The sequence below is a fragment of the Macrobrachium nipponense genome, chromosome 4, assembly GCF_015104395.2.
Source record: "Macrobrachium nipponense isolate FS-2020 chromosome 4, ASM1510439v2, whole genome shotgun sequence".
NCBI classification, from domain to species: Eukaryota; Metazoa; Arthropoda; class Malacostraca; order Decapoda; family Palaemonidae; genus Macrobrachium; species Macrobrachium nipponense.
Window position 1 is genome coordinate 44,823,833 of NC_061100.1, and position 27,128 is coordinate 44,850,960.

Below are 27,128 nucleotides of genomic sequence, written 5' to 3' on the forward strand. Positions count from 1 at the left end.
TTGAGAAATAAGTAAAATTTATACCTTATCTTTATTTATGGATTTGGATCTGGGGAAAGGGGGTCAGAAGAGATACAAGGGAAAGCAGAAGGCATAAGGAAAATTTGTGGAAGATGGAAATAGATTACTTTTTTATTAATTAATAACGATGATAAAGCAAAAATAATAAATCGTAAAAATTTTTATGTGAAAATCAGATCACTTTTTTAGTAAGAATCAAAATGATCATCCTTAGGTGGATATCTCGTTTCACATTTACTTTTATCAAACACTTGAAGGGGGTTTGCAAAAAAAATTAACATACCATGAATTGAGTTAGATAGCTCAATGTAAACAAATAAATTTAATGAAAGGACTCTGCGTAAGCATGCAATCAAACGCTAAAGCAAATTCCAATGTCTTCGTCTGTCATAATGGTAGTCTGTCCTAAAACAAAAATTTGAAGTAACTAACTGAGGCTACCCTCTCAGTATTGGTAAATTACTCGGAAAAAAGGTTAGTACACCATAATAAGTAATGCCAAGCGTTGGGTTATTGCTTGCGTGGTAATGGCGCCTCTTTCACAACATTACGTGACGAGTCGATATCCATCAAAACAACAACAGTGATAATATATATATATCTATATATATATATATATATATATATATATATATATATAATTTATTTTTATATATGTATAATGTTGTGAAAGTAGGCACCTGTACCACGCAATCAATACCCCAACGCATGGCATTACTACCCTTTTTTCGGAACAATTTTATCAATACTGACACAGGCTGAACAAGTTACTCAAATTCTTTGGCAGTAGCATTTAATCTTAGTCACGTATATTTCATGTTTACTCTTCATTGTAGACTCTTCATCTTTAAAAGCATCCTGGTTTTTCCCCCTCATTATAAAGGTAAGAACCCTTATCCTCCTCACCCCCCATCCATCTCAGAATGTTTTTCGCCATTGTTATGTTCTTGGCTTAGTTTATCATCCCTTCCATCTACCTATTGTCATAGTTATTCTTCGAGGACATTATTAGCTCCATTTCCCTTATCGTCTGCTCCTCCTCTCCAAGTTCATTAGGACCATTTGTTACCATCCAATTGAGCTGGTTTTACTACAGCTTCGGGTCTCTCTCCTACGAGCAGCCAGTAAGGATCATCAATTACTAGAGAGTAACATTATCACCATTTACGCTTTACTTCCCTAGTAGGATATAATATATATATATATATATATATATATATATATATATATATATATAGATCCTTAAATCCACGGTGGAAAGGTAGGTGAAACAGGGACGTGGATCATGTACTTTCGTAGTATATTCTACAATTCAAGTTCACACCGAATATAAAAGAAATTGACAGGCTTTTATATGCAAAAACCGTAAGAGGGGGCGGGGTTACCGTTTGTTAATCTGGGCGGCGTGTTCTTTATTATATATATATATATATATATATATATATATATATATATATATAATAATATGAATAATTATCACATCGAACGTGATCCATTTATATATCAATTCCAAGCTACAAATTATTATCAACTAAAAAATTCCCCTTCCCCTTCGGTACATATATGAAAATATATCATTTGGGAGGTAAAGTGAATTTAGATATTAAAGGACATTTGTAGCTTGAATTGATATATATATATATATATATATATATATATATATATATTTTATACACTTATAAACGTACTATTACTATTCGTTAGGTGACCCTGTTCATATGGAAAAATCCCACACACATACTATTATATATATATATATATATATATATATATATATATATATTATATATATATATATATATATATATATATATATATTATATATATAATTATATCTAGATATAGATATAGATGATATAGATATAGATATAGATATAGATATAGATATGATATAGATATAGATATAGATATAGATATAGATATATATATATATATATATATATATATATATATATGATATATATATATATTATATATATCAGCACCGCCCTGTTGCTGTATCAGTCCTACTCCTACGCATGGGTGAAGGATTTCCAGCCTCACCCCTCTCAGCTAACAATAACTTAAGGTCAATCATGTCTCTCGGTATCTAAAATACACACCGACAATTAAAATAACATCGTTATGGTTTTCCTAAGTACATGGAAGAGGGGAAACACCGCATTAAACAAACAAATTGAGGGAGACGGGAAACTCCATCCATCTGCGTGTAGTGCGTCGGCCGTCCAAAATCAACAAATAGTTGGGAGTTCCCCTCTCCATCAAATTCCTCTTGCGATTATTCTACGTAATTAATCGGGCGAATTGCCAGGTTGCTCCATTTTCTACGAATCTAGGAAAATGTTACAGAATGAAAATTAAATTAGGTAGCTCAATGTGAATAAATAAATTAAATGAGATGACTTATCTAATATAATATACTCCATTCAGACAAATTCATCAAACTCCAAGACTAAATACATTTAACCCCAAATTCAAAGTTTTTTAAAAATGAAAATACAGTTTTCAAGATGTTATGCCAACTTGAAACGATAATTAGCATATCTCTCTGGTACAACTTTCCATTAGCTCTTAAATAATGGCACTATAATATTGTTATGGCTGAAAGGTTCAAAGATACAGCAACATACTCCAGCATATTTTGGTTAATGATATTTGCTTATCATTATCATTAATATCTTATGTTGTTGTTACGTCTTGCTGGTAGCGAAGCACAACTATTTGCGATCATATAACTCCCTCTCCAGAGAATTCAAAGACCATAACTCTACTTTTGTCTATTTAATCGTTTTATTTGTCCAGTGATTGAGTGTCTTATACCGCATCCAGCAGAATACATCGCAGTGATATATTCTCTCCTTCATTTACCATACAGCTCACCGCTAATTTTAATTGGAACACACGAAAAGAAAAATTCAAAATAATTCACAGTGTGTAACCAGACAAACCTGTGGAACGAGACATTTACATTTACGTTGCAACCCATTTCAGCTTCGGTTTTAACGTCTGACTCTTTTGAATATCCTCACTCTCCTGCTATTCCATGTCTTCCTATCTACTCTTCATTCTTTTTATTCTGTCACTGATATACTTGTATCTGTTCTCGTGCACCTTATACGTGCATGTGTCTGTAGCTCTGCCCATACGTTTGCACAATTATTAGTCTACTTTAGTGAGAGAGAGAGAGAGAGAGAGAGAGAGGGAAGGAGAGAGAAGAGAGGAGAGAGCGAGAGAGGAGAGAGAGAGACGGAGAGATGAGAGAGAGAATGAGACAGAGAGAGCGAGAGAGAGAGAGAGAGAGAGAGAGAGAGAGAGAGAGAGAGAGAGAGAGAGAGAGAAATATTAGTTCTGAAAGTATGGGTCAACGTAAAAAATAAGTTATACTTTCATATATTAAAAACAAATTATACTTTCTCATAACAACCAATATGATGGTTCCGACCTTCGTAGAAATAGGTTGGTAGATCAAATAAAATGACATCTGCCCTTTAAAAAAAAATGTTAAGGAGACAGTGGCTATAGACAATGTGGAATCCTCATTAGTGATAATTCTGTCAAGAGAAAACACAGAACTCGAGTCCTAAGACTCCAAAGATCAGTCAAAACGTTATTGTTCGGACGACGCTACAACACTGGAAGAAATGGAATGAAATTGAGCACATTGCTGCTGTTTTATTAATAGGCAACACTCATGTTTTAAGCAAAAGGACGATGGGACGAGCAGCCCAATCCCTTATGACTGACTGATTTATATTAAGTTACCTGGCGTCCCACTGACTATGGTCAGTACAGCAATTCAAAAACTATCAAAGAGCAAATGAATCATTAAGGCATCAGCGTTATTTTGTTGGACACAATTTCAGAAATGTCCTAAATCACTGTCACTGCCGAAACAAAGAAAAATCGCTTACCTGAATCAGGTAAAAACACTGAGCTCAGTCCTGCCCACCAAAGCCAGGACTTTTACCTCATCCATATAGAGTAGTGGTTTTATAATTCAACTCTGATCAGAGAGAGAGAGAGAGAGAGAGAGAGAGAGAGAGAGTAGATGAGAGAGAGGATTCGAGGGATGATAAGAGAGAGCCGGGGAGAGAAGAGGGAGGAGAGGAGAGCAGCGGAGAGGAGGGGGAGGGGAGAGGAGGGTAAGGGGAGGTCCGACGGAGAGAGGAGAGGATCTGAGATTGGAGGGATGGGGAGGTGAGGGGGAAGAGAGAAGGGGAGGTGGTGGGCGGAGAGGACCGAGAGAGGGGAGAGAGAGAGAGAGAGAGAGAGAGAGAGAGAGAGAGAGAGAGGCAGCATCGGAAAATTTTGCATAGCAGTTAAGTCAGGAGGCCGTATGCCTACTTTTATTTCAAGCTAAAATTACTTTTCCAGTTGAATATTACTTTATTTATGAAAAAAAACTTTGATAATAATAATTAGGCAAAGGACCTGACAGAATTCTTTCTACTGCATCTAAATTCATGGAACTGATAATTACGTAAGTGTCTACTGCATCCAAAGTTTAGACAAGAACGCCTATTAAAAAAAAAACTTTTATAGTGCATCCTATAATCAAGGAACACTTCCTAATGCATCTATTCTTTTGTTCATCATTATCATGGATCGTTTTCAGCTTCTTCATAAAATGAATGCAATAAGATCTTATCAGAACTCATTTTACTACATCTCAAATTCTGGAAATTATAATCTACCAGATTTTCGGTATGAGACCAGACCGGACCTCTCTGCTGGATCTGAGATTTTGGTTATGATAATCTTGGAACACTTTCAATGCATCTAAAATTTAGGCAAGAGACATTAACGGAACTCTTTCCACTACATCTAAAATGCTGATAATGATACTGACCTATCCAAGTGCATCCAAAATTCATATGTTATTTTGCTCGTATTTCCAAGCACTCTAGTATATAAGCAAAACTACAACGAAATATGTAAATATTCATTGGAATACTGGCTAAACACTTCTAGTTACTAACTATTTCTAGTTATAATGTCCAAGAATGGATAACATTATCGATTACGATATAAGTGATAGCGGCAGCAACAAAAGCGCTAATAAAGATGACAACAACAAGAAAAGAAATTCTGAGTATGAGAGAGAGAGAGAGAGAGAGAGAGAGAGAGAGAGAGAGAGAGAGAGAGAGAGAGAGAGAGAGAGAGAGAGAGGGTTCGTGTGAGTTAAAGTAGCGTAAGAGGACATTTAAGGTCCGGTCGTTTCTTCTTAGTTTTTTATGTTTATTTATTGCTCTGTAATAGTTTCCTTTTCTTGAACTAATTAATGGACGATTTCCCCATTCTCGGCTATAGGCACGCAAAAATCATATAACCATTGCCAAGTATTTATGTTTTCACCAAAATCATACAATCAGGAAGAAGCAAACAGCCTGAAAAAAATTTCTTTTGAAAATCAGATCCATAAACCCACAAAACTCACGGTTCTTTCTTTCATCATGATCTGGGGGGCTTTACAATCCTACTAGCGAAGTAAGGGCAAGAAAGGATCAGTGCAAATGGTGATAATGTTACTCTCTAGTAATTGATGATTCTTACTGGCTGCTCGTAGGAGAGGGACCCCAAGCTGAAGTAAAACCAGCTCGATTGGATGGTTACAAATGGTGATAAGAACGTGAGGAGGTGGAGCAGACGATACGGGAAATGGAGTTAATGTTCTCAGAGAATTATTATGACAATGAGTAGATGGGAGAGATGATAAACTAAGGCAAAAATATAACAATGGCGAAAAACATTCTGAGAAGGATGGGGGGAGGGGGGAAAGGAAAAGGGTTCTTACCTTTAAAATGAGGGGGGTGGGGGAACCAGGAGGCTTTTAATGGTGACGGGTCTACAATGAAGACTAAACATGAAGGGTAAGTGACTATGATCAAATGCTACTTCCATCTTGTCAAGAAAATACGTATAAGTAAGTCTTGGAAAAAATGTGCAGAGATAATTTCATCACTGAATAAAGCACTGTGTTATATATGTATGTATGTATGTATGTGTGTATACACACACACACACACACACACACATATATATATATATATATATATATATATATATATATATATATATATACACATATGAGAATACATTTTACGCTCGTATAACAACTTAGAAGGAACAAGTTTCTATCTACACGTGGGAGTTCGAGTTACAACGATTCATGGCATAAAGTCAGGTATGCGTATTCACAAATGGGAATAACAAACCTAATTAAACTACCACCAGAAACCGGGCACCGACCCCCAACATCTCACCACCCCCCCTTTCAGCTTCATTATCTTAGAGGTAGACCACATACCAAGACGATCAGTGAAGCGGAGAGAGAGAGAGAGAGAGAGAGAGAGAGAGAGAGGAGAGAGAGAGAGAGAGAGAAAGTTAATTTCCCAGAGGTGCGTGCTTCTGAATATATCTTATAATGCAGAAATATGATAGGCTCTGATATAAATGAGTACATGTGCGTATGAACGCTTTCAGGTGTAGACTGCATATCTTGTGCTTATGAAGGAATTGACTTTTAATATTATGTCAAGAAACAAAAAAAAAAAAAAAAAAAAAACTATTAGCAAATGCAGATTCTAAAGGCATTTACACCCGGTACTAGCTTTGGAAAACTACCCCAACGCAAGCAATGAAAAGAAGCTATTTTAAGTACAGAGAATACATAATCTAGCAAGGAAGAAACTTGCGTAAGACGTCGATATCTTCCCCAAAATTAAACATGAACACTGTGATCACTGCCTCCTTTCATCAGCCCATCTTCAAGCGCTACAGAAACAGCGTTATCTCTGGAACAACGCCTCAGAAGATATATGGTACAACTAATTAATGTTGCGACATGCTGAGGAATGATACCAAGGGTCTTCAGTTTCCTAACTAACGGGGTTTCTGTCGTTCGCTCCTGATTCATAACACCGGTTACCATGTCAGTAATGTATGACGCACACACCGATATTCAATTGGAATCGCTCTGATCGTGCTAACTCATGTTCGGGAGCGTTCATGGGTATGTGTATAGGCCACCTCAATGACGTAAAAGCATGCTATGGCGATTTCTGAAAAGGCAGTACAGATAGTTCCAATAAGAGATAGCTCGCTATGCTCTTTCCAGACCGATCTTGATCAGTATCGATCAATAGAGCAGTTTTGTGGAAAAATATAAATTTCGCTTGAATATGTTTGTTTGCGGTGTGAATGATGATACCTTCCCTTGCGTGTTAAAGTACAATTCCATTACAATGAATTCTTTCATAAGTAGCTTTTTTTTTTCGTTTTATTTTTTGGGGGGGGGGGGGGGTTGTTGTGTGTGTGTGTGTGTGCGCGCGCTGCTCGCTCGCATTTAGTACACGTTAAGATAGCGCACGCGCGCAGACCTGTATTATTAGTCAATAATTGCTTATCTCCAAATGTGTTTAATGACTTAACTCACGACAGTCTCTTTCTGACACCCAAGTCGTTTATCAACTTTAAAAAAAGGAGGTGAAAGGCGATTAAAAACGAAATGAAAACCACTTTCTTAATTAAGACCGTCATTAGACTCCAATCATGAATCAACGTGAGCGCTGGAAGGGAGTGGGGTTGAGGGTGGGGGGGGGGGGGGGGGGGGTGGTTGAGGCTGGGATGAACGAGGAAGCTGAAATGGAAATCAGGAAAGATTAGTAAGTCATAATTCATTTTTAGATATCGCAAGGGTATTCACATAATAAAAGTCTTCAATTAATTACTCAACTCCAGCTAACTGCATTGCAATAGGATTATGTCGCCTCACGAGGAATTCCATATATATATCCGAGAAACCAGATCAGTCCACTGTGTAACAGCTACATAAAGTACTGATCGATAAGCTTATTATTTTTATAATTATGAAGAACTCACCCATACACAATATATAAATCGTCAATATCCTTCGTAATTGCTTCCTCTGATTAATCAGATAAAACCTCTAATGAGGTGAACCGTTAGATATTAGGGAAAAAATCGACGAAGTTTCAACAAGTGCCTACTACTTTCTTTTTATCTTAATGCGAATTAATTCTCTGAAGAATAAAAATTTTACCAATGGATTTTCGGTGATTTTACATAAAAGTGTAACATTTTCGTATTACAGAATATGGTTGGTTTCATAATTCTAATCAACTGCCAAGAGTGCCGAGACTAACTTGATATTTTTTATGGCTCAACATTCTGTAAAAGAAAATAAAAGTATGAGCAAAATCAAACACAGACAAAAAATAAAATGCAGAAGACACAATACCAACACAAACAGTACTACGTGCAAAGTATACCCAGTGACGTCCCAGCCTCGTAACTATCGTACACAAGTTATATTTTGTAAATAAAAGAAACCCTCTCAACTCCCACCACAGCGATTTTACGCCAGAAGCTAAACTGCCTCACAGCGATTCAGGAACTATCCCAGATAGGCCTAAGGAACTTCCTTGTTCTTTCTTTGTTTCTCTTAGGATCTTTATTGGGCATCATTTCCGCAGAACGACTGTTTTCGTAAATGGGATTATATCTGATTTTTTTTTAGTTCTTGTATGCTATGTGATTCCTCTTTTGATATACGTTATTTAGTGCCACTTTTGACAAATTAGCGTTCATGAAATAAATAACACACCTTAATAACGGAGAGAGAGAGAGACTGGTTGTATGCTTTAGAGATGTTAAAATCGCCCCGAATTATTGAGAGGGTCTTTCCTCTTCATTCACCACAACCTTCATTTAAGGTCCATTACGGGACAACACCTCACTGGGTAAAAGCATCGTGTGGCACTCAGTGACGACCACATGGTCAAAAATCGACGTCAACAGCTGGGTCTCAACAAATTCATGGTGAATCTCTGACATGACACTTTCTTCATTGGTACATAGTTAATGGAAAGTGGATCTACGAAAAAAAATGTTAATTTACTTACAGTCACGGGGTTCAAAAATAAGAGTAAACTGCAGGTAATCTGGTGTACATATAAGAATATTCATCAGTAGGTTTACCAAATCATTGGATGTTTCATAGAGATATCCCACAAAAAGCAGTCACTGTCACCTACATTCTCCGATTAAATTTAGGAAGAATTCTTACTCAAAAGCCTCCTACAATAGCCACCTCGTCCACGGTTCGCCTAGGATAATCTTTTTTTAAACTCAAAATTTGGCCCGGTCCTAAAAAAAGGCGGGGGTGGGCGGTCGGGTCGGAATTTGTACGACATATCGCCAAGTAAGATTCCAAAATGTAACAACGTAAATTGGTAGCATCAAAATGGATAACTTTCAAGTATACCTCCGTTACCTCGGATGCGCAACCTAACCCAAAATAAAAGTTAAAGGATGGCAATAAAGAACTATAAATATACATCTATTGGCCAAGACAAAATAATGGTATCATTCCAGAGATCTTCAGAGGAAAAAAAAAACTTGATATGTGAAATACCTGTAACGAGAGGGTCTTGCAACTTACAGTTCACATCATTAAAAGAGAGAGAGAGAGACTTATATGGTCAGTGTATGTACTAAAGGGGGCGATAAAATCACATCAACGGACCGAATTTCGATTTGAAGAGAAATCACTGGCAAACTTTACCCGGCGTTTTTTACCATTTACAAATATTGCGGAGCAGGGAACAATTTTTTTCCCGATTTTCCTTACATGAAAAATCCATTTCAGTGGGGAATAACTCTTCAGGTTTATCTTCAGCGTCAGTTTCCAAGAACTCCTCATGGAATTAAAGAAAATATTTCTGAGCGCACAGAAAATATTTCTGGTGAATTTACATGTCAAGAAATTGATTATCTATAACATACATTCATCACTTCTGTCAAAATTTCATTATAATAAAACTAGAAATAAAATTCATAAGAATATAAAACCATGCTCATTAATCTAACATCGTCCTATTACAAAGAAAATGCTGGCAATACCGGTAATATATCACTTAAACCGATAAACCACTATCACAAACTGAAAGGAAATGCGAAAGGTTCTATAATTACCCCCCAAAAAACAGACAAATAACTTATTCTCCTTTCTACTTACCCCTGCCGGTATGATGAGCCGTGTCCCAGGTTTCTTCAGGATCTATTAAAGAAAAGAGGATCCATGGATGAATATCTGATAGTAACATATATATATATATATATATAATATATATATATATATATATATATATATATTATATATAGATATATATATATCTATATATATATAATTATATATCTACCTATATATATATCTATATATATATCTATATATATATATATATATTTATATATATATATATATATATATATATACACAGACATATAATAAACACATTTATAATAAGATATTATAGTACTATATATACATTTATACACGCACATTATATATTATTTCTACATATATATATATATATATATATATAATTATATTATATATTATATATATAGATATATATATATTAATATATATATATTATATATATATTAATATAATATCATATATATCTATATATTATATATATATATATATATATATATATATAATATATATATATATATATAGAGAGAGGAGAGAAGGGGAAGGAGAGAAGGGAGGAGAGAGACGAGAGAGAATGAGAGAGAGAGAGAGAGAGAGAGAGAGCACCATAAATCGTCAAAGCCCACATTGGAATAACAGTTTGCTAACCTTACATCGCAACGGCTTAGGTCATCAACGCTAAGGGCCGCCAACAGGACTGATTGTATGTTAAATAGGACATAGGAAAACCCCACTAATTATTGTAAAGAATACGGAAACGGGAAGAAAAATCGACTAAACTTCCTAACACTGCCCGACTTTGACCTATTCCATGTGTCGAATAGGACAAGGAAATAGACAGACTGAAAGTTAAAGGAGCTTTGGCTCGAACATCTGCTTCCCGTAGTAGTATTGACGTGTTTTATAGTCAAAACACCTTATTTCTCAGTTGAAAGAGTAAATAAAATGAAAACAAAATGCCTGTTAGACGAAATCAAAGACTACTAAAGATGGACCGAACTCGGGATTCGGCCCCGTCTAACCAAACAAGAGGAAAAAAGTGTACTAGACGACAAGACCACAGGGGAAACTTTATCGTATGAATCTACTCAGTACTGTTCGTGATAGTAGAATATGAGGCAAGAGGCAGGAATGGACTAATGAGAGAGAACTTAGACAGAAAACATACTAAATGCTGAAGGGTTTTCAAGTGGGAGAGATGCCTTGAGGAGGAGGAGGAGGAGGAGGAGGAGGAGGAGGAGGAGGAGGAGGAGGAGGAGGACGTATATTTCCAGATCTCTTATTTTTTCTGGGTGTTTTCTTTCCACGGATATGAGGTAGAACGCTGAGCATCTTAAGAGGAAAAATACACCAGCAAAACACTATAGAGAGAGAGAGAGAGAGAGAGAGAGAGAGAGAGAGAGAGAGAGAGAGAGAGAGAGAGAGGGCGCTTCATGTTTGAAAAAATGAATGCTTTACTAAAAATATATTTTTTATATATTTCCAATTTTATTTCAGTAAAACAAATTATGTAAATATATTTACGTCTCAAGAAAGGCAGCGTTTCATCTCACAAGGGAAGATCTACCCGCAAAAAATAACAGTAATTATCGCCATTCCATTCGTTAACGGTAGTATCAAGGAAGATCTCTACTTGCACAAAACTTCCACAATATTTGATACTTCATACACAGCAGATAAACACAGATGGCTCATCGTCAGCGGGTCCAACTCCTTATCTACGATGTAGAGTACCAGCCATCCCTCTCGCTTTCTGGATATTAAAAGACTTCGCTCTAGTCTTTTTTCCACTTGTTTACCCAGTCATTTTTAGGTTTTCTTCTTCCCTCTCCTCCCAACAATAATGAATTATACACTCGATTCGTCAATCCATCATCCTTCATTCCGCCCTCGTGACCATACCTTCTCGGCACTGTCATCCACCTTTACACTCCTCTTCATTTTTCTGCATCATATTTACACGCTTCTCACTCTTGTAATATTTCACCCTCATGTATATTACACAAACTATTCAACCAGCATTCATTTTTTAATGACCACACTTCATTTCTGCGAAGGAGCCCTAGCTCAACAGTCCTTCCATGCGTCCTAACTTTGACATCCACATACGCTCCTTTGAGATACACACCCTTACCTCATACCCACTAGCTTGTTTATGACTTTGAAAGTTTTAATCACTTAAAAATTTACACCATACATACTCAGTGCCCTCCATATATTGCATCTTGATCAAATCTGTCATGAGTTTCTTCTAGGTCAGTATGTAAAACACAGCGGCATTTCTCTTTGCCCTCAAAATTCTCACATATCTGTTTCCCCAAAAAAACCACTGCCCCTGTCTTGTCTGATCCCCTTCCCTAACAATCCTTCCAGCTGTCATCTGTTACTTTCTCAATCAACATCCTGCAACACTCCCTCCTTGGTACTCCGAGGAATTTTATGCCCGTAATTGTTGAAATTACCTCTGTCACCTTTACTCCTATACAAGAGAACCTTTACTCTTCTTATCCATTCCTCTGGAATCTTTCTCTAACCAAAGCAATGCCTATCTCTACCATATCTGACTAATCACAAAGTACATAGTTCACTGCAGAGGCAGAGGCACACTTGACTTAAGGAAACAACCACAAGTCGTTGCCCTTTCGTGGGATTTAACTCGTGTCTCATACTATTGGGCGATATTGGAAGAACTGAACCATAAAGTCATACACACGCATACACATAAATATAAATACATATATACATTGTAATATATGTATATAATATATATATATATATATATATATATATATATATATATATATATATATATATACATATATATATATCTATATATATATATATATATATATATATATATATATATATATATATATATATATATAAATATATATATATGTGTGTGCGTGTGTGTGAAATTCCCAGAGCAAAATACCACAAGGAAAGATGAAAAAAAATGTATATTCCTGACTGGTTTCGTCTAAGCAGATATTTTCATAAGGATTAGTACATTGTAGAGGAAATGTACATATTTATATGCCAGGATGGAGGAAGAGCACACACGAACATAAAGCATAATTACTTGACTGTCCTTAAAAGGTGCGTGGTGAAAGTGATTAAAGGCTGTTCAACACTTTCATTATGACGCCACTTTGATTGGAAAGTAACTTCCATCTCAATGACGCAAAAGCCAACATATACGTCCGCTTTAAACCAGTCACAGTGTATTGCACTGCAAATGACAAATTGAAAGTCTTTGCTACTCTCCCGATGATTCATGGACCTGGCGAATCCTCTCAAAGTTTGACTAATTGTCCCGGAAAACTAAATAACCAATTAGTCCCTAAATTTCGTGGCTGAATATTTTACACGGAGATTATACATTCATTATTTCCAAAATAATACTTCACTAAATTCCCGATGTCTGTGAAGAATAATGTTAACAGGGTTGTATCACCACACCTTCATCACCAACTTCAAGTGTGAATGTTTCAGAAGTATTTGCATTAACACTATAAAAATACTTCCATGACGTTGCACTTCAGTAAATAAAAAAACAATAATGATGAAAATGATAGACTACTAAACGCAATGAGTCATATAACAATTTTCAGGTGACCACTCTGACGTCAGAGGGTCTCGGCCTTTTGAAGGAAATCACTTATCTGCAGTCAGAAAAATCAGGTACAAACGTCAGTTGTGGCCAACATTTGGAATTTATTAATGAGATAGAGAAGAGTGATCAAACTGAATTACTCACGTTCTCAATCTTCGAGCACGGCTCGAGAACAACTAATGATCGATCGTGACTAACTAGTCTAGTCAGTTTATTTGAAAACATGGAGGGAATTGTAAAAGAAAAACAGATTTTTTAGACTAGTAATAATTGCCCCAACAACATACCAAAAGTCTAGAAAACAAAGTATGGAAAAGTCGCCATATTGACAGCCATCTTAGATTGACTAACTTCAAATATATACCAAATAGAAAGGTTTTTTGAACCAGGAATCATATAAAGATTTCCTCTAATTTTGTTTCTATCATGTTCCATTTATTACATAATGTTATAAATAAAGGAAGTCAAGTTATGAACATTATAGTAATACAGATGTTTGAGGAAACTGTTAAATTTGTACAAAATCGTTTATATTGCCGCACACTCTATGAAAAACTACTAGCACAATTAAAACATTACTCTCATTGTCAACGTATATTACTCTCCAGCAAAAACACCATCGTCGTATACTTCTTCTGTATTGGAGATACTGCAGAGTATATATACCGTAACATTCACTGCACGCTGATGAATAGTCCAAAGCCTGTTCTCTGCATGAGCCCCTTGAAGTACTACAATCTGTCTTGCGTTTACAGCTTATGATATCCAGCAGAACCGGTGGTGCGAGAAGGTCAGTGAGTACTGGTTGGAGTTGACCACCCTGTATTTCCAACCCCAATCCCCTATTAGAAGAGATGTATTACCTTTCCAATCCTGCACTTGGTAGTAGACCCGCAAGTTATGAAATTTAACAGCAGGTGAAGTCGATGGAAGTGACTGGGCTTGAACAGCTTGAACCATATTTTTGTCAGCCACCTTTGTACTGAAACCTCTGTATCGTAGTTCATCCAAGGCATCAGATGTCTTTCCTCCATACATAACATTAGTAACATTTCCCCCGGCAGTAATTATGTGTTCTTTCAGACAGTTTGTATTGTAGAATACTTCAGCATACTCCATAAATAATGATTTTTCCATGATCTTCGTTAGACCTTTTGCCTTAGCCAATCCCAAACAACTGAGAGGTGCTGTCACACCCCAAAATGGCGTGAATAAAAATGAAGCCGTTGCAGACATTTAATCCCAATGACGACTTTTTAGTTTGAATGTTCCATTGTCGGATGTCGGTTGTACCACGCTTTGGTTGTGGTGTGTGCGTTTTACTTTTTTATTCTCCATTTTAACATAGAAACACAGGAGTACCAGGATATCAGTTTCGTCTGCAATAATAACATCTCTGTTCAGACGCCCCAACTGCTGTCTGGGCGATCAGGTCTGCAGCTCCATGCACTGTCTGATATCCAAAACTTGCAAAGCTTTCATTTAGCATCATCAAAAAACGCTGCTTACTCAAAAGAAATATTACTTGCAACTTCTCAAAAGCAGATTCACAAAGATCATCAATAAGGTGGAGTGAATCAATCACTCTTAGATAAAGGACCCAGGTAAACCTTATTTGAAATTTAACGCACTGACACACACGTGTTGACAGAAAACCAAAAACGCGACTGTAAATAATGAGTGGATCCTCAAAGACCAAATGATGAAAGAGGAGTTTGTTATAGAAAACCGAGAAAATATTTGCTGCATTCGTTGAACGTCAGGGGATTTTCTTTCAGCACAAGATGAAAAACTCCACAAGAGAAAACTTAATCACTATATTCCGAGCTCTCCTATCGGTGGCATCATAAAGAGTAGAAAATATTGGAGTCTTTTTAAGTTGTAGCTGAATGAAATTTCTATTTACACAGGTAAATGTAAGAGAGAGAGAGAGAGAGAGAGAGAGAGAGAGAGAGAGAGAGAGAGAGAGAGAGAGAGAGAGAAACAGGTTCCTTGAAATACTGTACCTTTTCATAAAAAATGAGAGCGGTTTCTGCTCTCCATTTTAAGCTTGGCCAAGCGAAGCAAGTTCTCGTGTTTTTTTCGCCATCAGATGAACAGTGTCATGATATGAGAGAGAGAGAGAGAGAGAGAGAGAGAGAGAGAGAGAGAGAGAGAGAGAGAGAGAGAGGGAAATATGTTTCTGGTAATACAGCGTCTTTGAAAACAAATTAAAGTCCCTCTCTTTTTAAATCTATTCAATGTAACAAATTCTAAATTTTTCATTCGACTAAAATTTGTCATGATAATAAGAGAGAGAGAGAGAGAGAGAGAGAGAGAGAGAGAGAGAGAGAGAGAGAGAGAGAGAGAGAGAGCGGTGACTGTTCTCCTCTATAAAACCCATTCAGCAAAACAAAATCTCATTTTTTCTTCATTCTCCAAAAAGGGTATTTTGTACCTTCATCCGATTTTACGAATTATTTTTCGAGCTGCTATGAAACTTTTCCCTCAAAGGAAAACTCTAAAACGATGAAAAGAAAATTCTTCCCACACTGAATTTATTTCGAAGAAAATGATTCAATTGGTTAACTGCTTTTGATAAGAAAGAGCATCCATATGAAGACTGATGGATCTGTCTAACTCAGTAGTTACATGCATGAATAGTCGAGGTAAATAAAAAAAAGTTTATGGATGACTTTTAAGGCCGAAGAGACGAAAACTGAGCGAAAACGTAAATAAATGCTAGTAATAATAACAGATAGATCGATCGATAAATAACTAGACAGGCAGATACTCGTAGAATTAATAGCAATAAGAATTGTACTCTACCTACAGTTAAGTCCATTGCAAAGATACCTTACATCAAACCAATGATTTCTTCTATTTCCGCTCAATATAATTATATGATCGTACAGCTATTTCATAATCCTCTTAGTTGACAACTGCCCATCTTGAGTGATAAAATATTACTCTGTCACAAGGGGAACTTATTCAAGAAATAAACTTCTTTATCTCAGCCAAGCTTTTCTTCTTCCATATCCATTCTGTTCTTTTCAATACTTTTCTTCCTAATAATATTTTTCCAAAATTCTTTTATTTTTTGCGAAGGTTCCCTAAGCTTCCTCGTTCTCAATCGCACTATTCTCATTACCCACGACTATTTTTTTTTTTTAACTTCGTTACAAACCCTTTCACACCTCCGTCTTCATTAAGCTCAACTCAAAGAAAAGTGAGGTGGCTCTCGAAATAAAAACGGAGAGAACACAAGAGGACCCGTTAGAAAGATTCCTCTTGCAAACAGAAATTTCTTCTGGCAGACTTGGGTCGTGGGTACCAGCTTTGGACTGTAAGAACGGGTCATCAGCAGCAGCTGTCACAACCAAGTTGTCGAGATCTCAATTATCTACTTGATATTAGCTTCTTGTTAGCACAAGCCGTTCCCTTCCCAGGAATCCCTATCTCCACAAAAAGCTGAGAAAGTTCTCATGAGCATTATAAGGATAAAATCACAGAGAGAGCGAGAGAGAGAGAGAGAGAGAGAGAGAGAGAGACTGACTCGTGCTACATTCATCAATATAGGGAAGTAGATATTTGGTCATTATTACAAAATTATTTATAAAAAAATGTAATGAGCAAAGTCTGTTGACACTAAAGGAGTCTTGCCGGATAGTTGAATGCAATTTCTAAAGTCACCTAATTTCCTGCAATTTGATTTCAGTTTTAAATCCAGACTCAAAGCGGAATTATGAAACGTCCATCGTGAACCAATGAACTCAGAAGCACCACTACCTTTCTTATAGAGATTTTCCAAAAGTTAACGTACTGCCTTGTAGAATCGAACACTACTTATAAATACCTATACATACACAGCAAGCTTATTTCTTGGAGGGTTCAGGTTCAAGATCAGAGTTCAACAATGGAAAGCTCTTCTTCTATCGCCAAGGTTGTCAGTGGAAACGAAATCCCAAACTATTACGTTTTCGAGAAGTAAAAGGTTATTCTTTGACTATCAAAATTCTCGATGTTATAAAGAACTTGAGCAATAAAAGTCGTTCGTACAACAACGGCGCAATAATTCGAGCAATATCCATTCACATGCTTATCAATAAAAACGAGAGCAGATAGATATGTCACATGTATACATTCATACATACATACATACATTTTATATATATATATATATATATATATATATATTATATATATATATATATGTGTGTGTGTGTGTGTGTGTTGTGTGTGTGTGTGTGTGTGTGTGGTGTATGAAAGAGAAAGTGGAGTGAAGAATATATGGTGATCATTGCTATGCAGTCTTCAAATGATACAATACATTGCCAGGCTAAAAAAGAAACTCACGCAACAACACATTAAAAAAAAAAGAAAAAACTCAGATTATTATCTTTAAACCACAGATCAATATAACCAAAATATCACATAAACGAGAATACGGCATCATTTATTAAATATCATGTGAAATATTCTGATCTAAATTTATCAAGTCATGCCTGCAACTAGATATTTCGTATAGGATATGTTGTATTAACGCAAAATACAAGAAGCGAGTTCCCTGATTTACGTACATATGGAACCCGCAAGGTACAAGCTACAATCTGCTACGTATAAATATAATCTATAATCATGTAATATATATACGTATGTATACATACATACACACACACACACACACACACACACACACACACACATATATATATATATATATTATATATATATATATATAAATATATATATATATAGTATATATATATTATATATATATATATATAGATATAATATATATATATATATACACAGGGTGTAACACGAGTTTATTCAAATATTTGGGAAAACGAAAGAAAATGTCAATCTGACCAGAAAATGTTCTATAAACATATATATTTTAAGGCTGGTGAGGCGAATTTTTAAAATAACTGTTATCATTCAATGGCCAAGTGGCGTGCACAGGAGCTTATCACTTCACTTGTTACTCTCAACAGTTCCCCTTTTCTGCCAAGAGCATGTTCGGGTTACAAGTGTCAGATTCCTTATTCATTTTGTGAGCAAGAAACTGGAGACTATGCCTTACCGTTCCAGTGCTATGGAATATGCAGATATGATGTTTATGAATGAGTTTTGCAACAATGAACTCCACTATTATTAAAAAAGGTATCGGCGATTAAGCCAATGTGAATAAAATGCTTCCAAATCAAATGTATTCTTTAGATACTGAACAAGGGGAAAAATGCTAGTCTCATTGAAACCTTCTCCCTCTCTGTCAATGTTATTTACCGGACTCCAATAAAGAAAAGAAAGCAAGCAGAATGGAATCTCCCCTCCATCAAAGATAGGTCTATTCATTACACATAGATAAAGATGTAAAAGGTATTTTCAAAAGTTTACTCCTTTTCCATGAAAAGTATCCATCATACACAAATCGAAGGTAAAAACACACCTAAGAAAATGTCTTCGTCTCTCTCAGTGGGAAGAAAATGTCTTTATCTCTGTCAATGGGAAAGAAAGAGTGGGATTATGGAAAATTCACTTTTTTTTTTTTTTTTTTTTAGGAAAAAAAAAAAAACGAAAGAAAAGTATACTCATGCAGAAATCGATGTTCAAAGTGCAGTATCCTCCCTACCTGCATTCCTTTGTCATCATGATTACTTTCATTATCATTCAGCTTGGGCGAAGTCCTGAATCCTGATTCAACAATTCCGTGACATTTACACTACTTTCTTGATACGTAAAGATAATTATTAAAATTAGATTACAGTGAAGTCGGCTCACAGGTGATTTACTAAATGTAACACTTTTCAAAAACTTGCGAGAAAAAAAATCACAGTTAAAAGACTAGCAATCCGGTTGTCTAATGCACTTCATCAACCCTTCCCCCAGCCCCATCCACCCCACTGCTTATCCCTGACTACTCAGACATCGCATATGCCATGTTGGCCGAGTGCAGCGTTAAGGGAAACCGATTATTTTAAAAATTCATCTCACCGATAAACAAAGCCTTAAAATGCGTGTTTATAGAACATTTTCTACTTAGAATTACCTTTTCTTTCATTTCCCGAACTATTTGCATAAACTTGTGTTACACCCTGTATATATATATATATATATATATATATATATATATATATATATATATAATATATATATATATATATAAGAGAGGAAATGCCACCGGGTGGACATCCCCATCGAGGCCCTCCTGTTTTGGTGGCACACCTTGCCAGAGCACTGGACACTCATGTCAGGTTTTTTTTCTCTCTCTTCTCCAGTGTTCCTTATTTTTAGCTACAATCTACAGTGGTCAGCCAACAACTAGGTCCCTAATTCCTTGCGTGGGTCAACATAGGAATATTGGATTTTATGGCGGCCCACCCCTCCGTTCTCTCGCCTGGACACCCGCCCACCACACATTGGAGCCAACCCCCAAGGGCTAGTCTTTCAGATCGTGAACTAGGCACGCTTACCACTGAGCCACGTCGAAGAGGGAATCGTCTTAACAAAAGACAAAAATGGACATTGTCTCAATCAAGCTTTAAAGCTTCTAGAAAGCCATTGATTAGTGTCTTTATCTTGAAGTCCCTACATCGATTCGTCATTGATATAGGAGTTTAAAACATTGGATGACACTTTGCAAGGCTTTTACATTGCGGGAAATTATGAAGAGAAGATAAATGTACGTTCCTGCGTGCGTGTAGGTAGAAGGTGGGGATGGGGAGCGTTTATCTTGATATTTTACCATTACAACGCCATCATAAGGATTATTACCAACGTTTGAAGAAAAGAGAAAATTTTGTATATATTCATTACAACAAGCGAGACTTTTACAGTTGCCCATTTAACTTCGGAAAAAAAATATATATATTTTCGTACTTTTATTTAATTTCGATTATCAGTTTACATTACGGAGAGTTGAATAACTTCTGTGGGCGAAGAAGGAAAATAACTGGAAGATAAACAATAAAAGAGCAGAAAGGATACAATAATGATAATGTATTCACGAAGGTCAAATTAGCATATCTTCCCTTCCAATAAGAAGGGGATCGCTTGTAAAGAAAAACAGGACGATCCAAAACAAAAGCGACTCAAGTGTTGCGAAATGTTTTGGACTTTCTGATAGCGTCCCCTCATTTCGTTTAATTGCTTATCCAATTAGAAGGATATTAACTCTCATATAATTCATTCTCTATTTCTAATGAAAAGAGGATTATCTAATAATGCATGAGTCGCCCCTCAATCAAACTTAATAAGGTATACAAATCCAAATAATTCCTTATGCTCCACGAATCCTATTAATGTTGCAGCTTGGCTTGTATAATAATTAATAAATAATTAATAATAAATAAAATAATTAAAAAATAATAATAATTAATAATAATAAGAATAATAATAATAATAATAATAATAATAATAATAATAATAATAATAATAATAATAATAATAATAATAATAATAATAATAATAATAATAATTTAGCCAATATGCGTATTTAGAAACATATCAATTAGAGTATAAGAGATTTGTAAACCAAGTAAGTAGGTTAGCCCATATTATATATCTATATATCTATATATATTATATATATATATATATATATATATATATATATATATAATATTTATTAATATATATTATAATATATTATGGCAGTTAACCAATACACATGTAGTAGCATATGCATGTACATGTGTACTTCAGTGCTAACCATCAATATGTGCTTTTATACCACTGAAACAGTCTATCATTATGAGGAAAGAAAAGGACTCTTGAAAAGTCAGGATTACAGTAACAAAAATTACATTTTGGAAAAATTGTCACATGTGAGTACCTAGATGGATCAAAGTGTGAAGAGCTGGTGGAAAGCGGAAAAAAAAAAAAAGAGGAAATTTTGTGACAAAATGAGTAAAGATGATGCACCGGCGGGCTTCGGTAACCAGGAAAAGCAAAATAGGAAAGTGGCTTAGTGTGTGCGAGGCAATCGACCAAATTCTGATGATTGCTTCGTGAGGGCTTTTTTCTCTTCTCTGGAGTCGTTACGTACTTAGGGAAATAGCTTCTGGTGTAATATGCTATATCCACACACACACACGTATTATATATTTATATGTAATATGCTATATGCATATGTATATACATATATGTGTATATTTATTAATAATGTCTATATATAAATATATATACATATATACAGATATATATAAATATAGATAGATAGATAGATAGATAGACAGACAGACATTTGTGTGTCCATTTCTAAACAGTATGCACGAGTAAACTGTACAGACGGAAGTACATCCGTAAGTGCGTGCATTTTAACAAAGTAGAAAAAAAAATTAGTGCAACTTGATACCTTGCGAGAAGAACTTTGTGACCCGGCACGACCTCTCCCGTTTAAAAAAAAAGGAGTTAAAAGTTTTTAATTAAGAAGCCCTGGGTCAAAATAATTCAGTCTGAAGACCAAGGAAGATTCCAGTACCAAATTTAGAACAAAAAGGAAGAATTCAACAGGATCCATTATAATTACATTTCAACTAGAAGACCAATAAATATTTCGGTTTTTATTTACAAAGGTGTAAGGGAGTGTGAAGTTCGTTCTACAAGGTGAAAAATAAAGGCCGAGTTCGTTCTTTAGAGTTGTTCCACTTAAAAACAAAGTATTATTGATTAGTTATTATTATTATTATTATTATTAGTTATTATAGTTATTCTTATTTATTATTATATTCACCAATAAGGGAACTTATGTCAAGTTACTAAATGCCTTTTGATTTCACCCACGAGGCGTTACATTTTCCTCACCTAAGGTTCCTCCCTCCAAATTGAATAACCCAGCAAAACTCGGTCACTATGCACTAAAAACAAACCAGAATACTAAATAATTTTTTTGCATAATGAAATAAAAGTCTTGCTCAAGGAGACTTCAGTTTACGAAATGTTGGCCTCACCTTGAATCTACCTCGTTTAAAGCCTTTAACTTTAAAATACTCCTTTTAGATTATCTTCTAACATAAAAGCTATCTGCAATTCATGTCTTCACAAACTGATTTAGAAAATGTACACATTCAGGACTAAGAATAAAATTAAGAGTTACAAATGCTCGATAAAATCACTTACATGGATTAGAAAGGCGATTCTTTATTTCGTTCCCTATTATTTTCTTAATATCAGGAAATTGAGAAGTTAAGAATTCACTTTCACTATATGCCGCTGTACAAGTGGTGAACGTGAGCAGTAGATATAAGGCAGGCATTTTCATCTCAAAGTATGATGCATACCCAAAATCCTATTAAAAATATATTGAAAAAAAGCTATCATCGATACAAGAGGTAAAGTACTACAGAAAAATTCACAAACGTGAACTCAACACCAGTCCTATTCGTAATAGAATTTTCATAAATGAAGATCAATATCTACTTAATATCCTGATTCTTAGACATTACGTCAATTAGGTTACTTAAAGTACAGTGAGAAAGAACAAAGCTACATTGGTATATTGCAAAAGGAAGCATCGTAAGCAAAGGTATCACCACCAACAAAGCTGGAAATATAAGCAAACACTGAAGGGATAATGAAATTCGTTAACGATAATAAAATTATTCAAAACAGCAGGGCAAAATGACAAGAGGAAATACCGAACGAAATCATTTGAATTCCGGTTCGATCTCCATTCACTCAAAATTGCTTCATCGTTCGCAAACTCGAACAAGTGCATTACTTCATTAAAAAAGGAAACCCAAAATATTCAGCAATTCGTATTCTAAAGAGAAACTAGTATTGTGCGATAAGAAAACGTTAAGCAAACTTTCGATATAAATGAAAAGAAAAGCTGTCTATTATCTTCAATACTTTTCCCCAACCACTCGTTTCGCTGAACGAAAGCTTCCAACTTTTATCTCATAAAAATTCTGAGGAGATTTTCGTTACGATTAACGTCCAAGCAATGAGAGAGAGAGAGAGAGAGAGAGAGAGAGAGAGAGAGAGAGAGAGAGAGAGAGAGAGAGATTCATATGAACCGTTTCATGGGATGATTATTGCTTCGTTAAGGACATCACGTTTTTAATAAAAGATGGTATACATTCCAACGGGCCACTGATCGCTCACGTCTGTTATTTTCCAACTCCCTCATTTCTTTATGTCACCTCTGGTGACCCATAACAGTTCTATAATTACTATGCACCGAATTCGTTGCTTATGTAAACAGAGGCGTGCTGAATTTTGAAAGGAACGTACCCATGCCGTAGAAATAGCTTTACAATAAGCTGGCTATGAGACAAGACAGCGTGCAAAGCTAAATAAAAATATTGACAACCGATAGGAAGCGATGATCAATCGACAATATGTTCTATGAGATTTATATATTACCAAAAGTTCTGTTCCATCGAAGTGGACAACTAACATTAACCATTTCAAATTTCAATATTCCATTTGAATCAGTTCATTCCTCAGAATACATATACATACATACATATACATATATATATATATATATATATATATATATATATATGTATATATACATACATATACATATATATATATATACATATACATATATATATATATATATATACATATATATATATATATATATATACATATATACATATATATATATATATATATATATATATATATATACATATACACACACTGTATATATATATATATATATATATATTAACATAGAGAGAGAGAGAGAGAGAGAGAGAGAGAGAGAGAGAGAGAGAGAGAGACTTCTATATTTAATGAACAAGTGAATGGTGTCCCCGGTAGAGTCAGGATTACCTCGTCAAGGCCCTCCCGTTTTTAATTATGATATGAGAGTATTCATTTGCACGGAGCACTGATCACTCTCTCTCTCTCTCTCTCTCTCTCTCTCTCTCTCTCTCTCTCTCTCTTTCCACCCTGAGCTGCATTACTCAACGTTAGATTAGAACCCAGGTACATAATTCTAGGCTGACATACTGGAAAGAAGAGTGGTTTCTCAGTTGTAATTCCACGATAACTAAACTCTAAATAAATACACTAAACAGCATCAAAACATATAAACTATTGACAGGTAGGGAAAAAAACTACAACGACAAAGGTAGTAAACGAGCATTCTTTGAAGATTAAAGGTATCTACAATAGCTGAAGTAATGGAATAAAAAGAGAAAAAAAAACCGAAACCGCACTCGAGATACATTACCGGAACTTCCCGGATTACCATGATAATTTGAAATTTACATGGAAATTTTTCTCTTTGGGACCTTCATCAGAAACAGTGGATGTCTTAAAAGCCAAGGACCTTTTACTGAATAAACATATATAGCAGGAAAAGAAATTCAGGTTAGAAAATAACCGCAGAGAATACAAGACAGAATTTGTATTTCTGCTTATCAGCCGCTGCAGCCATTATGTGTGTGGAAGCCGCTTACAGACGAGAGTGAACTGGAAATATGATTAAAGTTTAGCTACGATGAACAACAAATGGGAATAAGGAGAGAGAGAGAGAGAGAGAGAGAGAGAGAGAGAGAGAGAGAGAGAGAGAGAGAGAGAGAATCACATTCACTGAAACATAGCAATGCATTTACCGGAACCCCCCCAAAAAACTAAAAAAATAATATTTGAGAAAATATCATTTCCATATCTTTCAACGATTTCTTTCATTAATTTGTGCCTCCAAAAATGTTCATAGGAAAGAACAGGTTGAAGAGTATGGAACATTGATCAATGAAACTAACATATTTCGTGTTCTATCTTATAACGAAATCTCAAGGAAGCAGCTAATTCGTCAGTGCTTTGTTGCTGCCAGATCCAGAGGAAAATATTCCGCCAAGGAAACGTAGAAGCAGCTAATAGCTAATCAATGTACGTAGTAATTTGATAACCTGTGCAATGCAGAATTTATGAATTGTCAGGATATCGATGAGGGAATAAATTATGGATTCCGTCGATGTTCTTGATAAAACAGAAATCGATGGGGCCGACCAGCATGCATTAGTCCTGTCGCCTAAAATATATTACTCTTTATGATGGCTCCGTACTGGTAAATATATAGCAAAAAGAAGAACTCCTTAGAAGCAACACTGAATGAATAAAATCGCTCCTGACCAACGTGTCTTTATTAAAGGTGAATTAGAAGCATGCGAGTGACCGGATACAGTAAACGCTCAGTTTGCTTAGCATAAAAGTGTATCAGTGAAGGGAAATTAATGTGATGTATTACAGTAGAAGTAGAGGTTAACTTGCGGGAAATCAGTCGTATAAAGTGTTCATTATTCTAGCCTAGAGACCTTCCCAGTACCAAAAAATTCACTGGCTACATTAACATAAACGTATGGAAGAGGCAAGTGACTTATGTTTATTTCATAACTTTATAAGTAAAAAATAAAAAATTTCTATTGACTAACTACTAAAAACTAACGCCTCCAACGCCCTGTGACACAAATAACACCAATTCAAAAGCTTGTGGATCAAAGGGCCGATTGACGTTGGAATTCGGACACGAGATCTTGAAGCTCCTATTGGTTCTTGATATATTGGAATTGGATAACAAACTCTACTAACTTTGATGAACACACAGAAACTGGTCCCAACATCCTTTCATTTTCGGTTCGACTGGTCTGCTACCAGTGGGCCAGAGTTGAGAGATCACTGTTGCTCGCTACCTGTAGCCAACCAGTTTGTGTCTGATGACCAGGTGGTTGAAACAGGTCGACAGGGGTCGCAAACCGGTTTACACCCGTCATTGACTGTAATGGGTGACTGGTAGGCGACAAGTCGGCTACTGTTTTGCTAGTGGAATACCGAAATACTGGTTGACCAGTTGTTAAAATTCCTTAAAATTTTCGGTAAAACCCTTAAATTTAAAGAAATTCTAACAACTGGCACTGCAGGATACTGCCTTTATTGGTAATAATGGAGTTTCATACTGTCAACTTGAAGGAATGGCAATATTTTGCCAATATTTTATATGTTCACTAGAAGAGCAATTACCCGTCAATTGCCCTCTGGCCTTCCTTCCCCTCTTTCACTGCAGATATGAAGATGACACTTTTGTTCGTTTTAGAGCCAAAGAAAGGGCTGATATTTTTCTACAGTATGCGAACACAAAACTCCCAAATATTAAGTTCAATGTAGAATATGAAAACGACAAGAAATTACCCTTTCTAGACGTTTTAGTCACTCGAGAAAACGACAGTTATAATTCGCCAGTGTTTAGAAAAAGACTTTTACCGCTAAAGGTTTTAGTTTTTATAGTCATTGCTGTTAAAACTTTAAATTAAAGTCATTGGTTACAGTCTTCCTCTGGGCTTTTACTCTAACTTCCAGCTGGTCTGGTTCGAGTTCCACGTTGGACGAGTGGTTTTCGCGCTAGGCTACCAATCCGGTGGTCCGAAGCAGGTCCGAAGTTCGATTCTCTTCTCGGCCAACGCGGAATCAGAGGAATTTATTTCTGGTGATAGAAATTAATTTTCCGATATAATGTTGTTTGGATCC

The 27,128-nt window shown here is 35.5% G+C and overlaps 1 long non-coding RNA gene across 1 annotated transcript in view; it reads right to left on the reverse strand.

Annotated features, from left to right (window-relative positions):
• Positions 1-27,128, reverse strand: part of LOC135210897 (uncharacterized) — a 378,905-nt gene that overhangs the window by 262,499 nt on the left and 89,278 nt on the right. The window contains exon 2 of the long non-coding RNA XR_010313591.1: positions 10,061-10,102. This is a non-coding gene — a long non-coding RNA (uncharacterized LOC135210897). The remainder of the gene's footprint in view (positions 1-10,060; positions 10,103-27,128) is intronic.